Source organism: Pteropus vampyrus, unplaced genomic scaffold (assembly GCF_000151845.1).
Source record: "Pteropus vampyrus isolate Shadow unplaced genomic scaffold, Pvam_2.0 Scaffold3, whole genome shotgun sequence".
Taxonomy (NCBI): Eukaryota; Metazoa; Chordata; class Mammalia; order Chiroptera; family Pteropodidae; genus Pteropus; species Pteropus vampyrus.
In genome coordinates, this window is record NW_011888784.1 from 5,991,446 (window position 1) to 5,993,623 (window position 2,178).

Consider the following 2,178-nt stretch of genomic DNA (forward strand, 5'->3'; position numbering starts at 1 on the left):
ACTGAAGAAAAAGAAAAAGAGGAAGGGGGAGGGAGGTGAGAAGAAGACAGAGAGGAAGAAGGAAGGAAAGAAAAGGAAGAAAGATCTCCATTATCTTAAAAGAGAGTTAAGTATCAAATTATGAGCTTGTAAGGAGATATGATTCTTCATGGAATCATCGAATATTCAAGCTAAGTCAGGCTCAGAGATCATACAGCCTTTGTTCTACAGGTGAGGACCCCAAGGCCAGGAACTGTGGGATGGTTTGCCCAAGTGCTCTCAGGTAGTTATGTCTCAGTTGGGGCAACAGTTCAGGATTCCTGAGTCCCAGGGCAGGGTGCTGTCCCCTGGCCTGCCACTTCCGAGTCCCCCACTCCCAGCACCCAGATCTTCGCATGTACTTATACATCCACTTGCCCAGGAATGACATGCCCTGGCGGTCCTACCTCCCCTCCCCACCCCCTATCCCTCCCCCAAGCACCTCCAGGAGGAAGCCCATTCCTGCCTAAGGAAGTGACTAAGAAATAGCAAGAGAGCAGCTGCTGGTGCCCATGGGGAACGGTTTTGAATCTCCTCTATGGGGGATGCTGAGGAGCAGGTGTGGTGAGTGAGACTGCTTAAGTTCAGTCCAGTCCACCTTGGCCAGCAGCCCCAGGCCTCCTCCCTGGCCTAAGAAAATGTCCATGACAAGCTCCAGCTCTATGGAGGAAGCCAAAGTGTTTCCAGCCCATTGGGTGCTTCTGTCACAAGGCAATTCCAATGGGGCCCCTGGAAATCCTCATGCAAAAGACTTGATTTAGTCTCCTACATTTCACAGGGTTTTACCGATGAAGAAAGATAACAGAAACTTCTGGGGAACTGGCACCAATTCTGGACACCTCGTATTAATTCTGGACACCTCGTGACCTGGACACAGGTCAACCGGACTCTAATGATGGAGACCAGGGCTGTGAGGGGATTCAAGTTGTCTGATATGAGGAACGGCTGAAGAATCTAGGTGTGAACAAGGAAGAGGAGACTCTGGGCCACGTAATAGCCACAGTCAAGGGAGTAAGCTCTTTCTGGTAGATTTGGATCAATATAAGGAAGACATTTCTTAGACCATCACTGTGTCTCTCAAAGTTCCTTATCATTGAAGATGTCCATGCAGAGGCCAACTAACTGCCCAGCAGAGGAGCATGGGCACCAGTGTAGGAGATGGCCTGGAACACCTCCAGGTTCCATTCTAAGCTCACCATGAGATGATACACATTCACTGCAACATCTACCCCCTGCTTGATCATAGTTAGGCCAAACCGATCTATGAAGGCACAGACGCTGGCCTGGGTGATGGAGGAAAGAAAGGAGGAGCACGGCAGCAAGGAGAGAGCAAGCCTGAGTACTCGGGGCCCAAGTTTAGAAGCCTGAGCCCACGTGCAAGGAGGAGATGCAGGCCACAGGCAGATGTCCAAAGACAGACCCCCTGTTATGCTCAATGTGGCGCCCTCTTCCAGGAGCCTCATCTGCCCGCTGCACTGATACAGCTCGGAATTCTGTTTCCTGTATCTTCTGAGCCTCCCAATGGCCCATACTGACTTCATCAGCCTGGGACGCATCCAAGTTCCGTGTGACTAGGAAACGCATCCTTTGTGATTCATTCAGATGCAGGATGCTTGGAGAGGTAACACAGGAAAGACGGGTGAGGGTATGTTGTGGGGAGTCTTGAATGGCAGGACCAGGGGTCTGGGGTATACTTCATGAACTAACTGCTTGACTACAGATCCGACAAATCAGAGATGAAGAATATGGAGAATGGGCCATCTGGCCAGGACCCAGCTTCCTCGGCTGTCCTTCCTGGCTTCCTTACCTACTCCAGGTAAATTGGTTTAACCTCTTTTGCTCCAGTCCAATCAACCCCAAGAGGCCTATTCTCTGGCTTGGCTCCTTGGGCTGCCAGAGGTCTGCTTTCCTCCCTCTCCATAGTTCGGTTCCCTGACCACTGGAGGACACAAGGGGCCTGGAAAGGAAGTGATATGCCCTCAGGGATCCCTTACAGCCAAGAACAGCTTTGTGAATGCTTCCCCAAGGCCAGCCTTTGATCTCTAATGAAAAGCTCAGCTTCTTCCAAGAAAATGAATTCCTGGCTCTCAAGATACTGATGGGCAAGGAAGCCTACTCACCCAGGGCATGATACAATCAAACAGCAAACGTCTAGCAAGC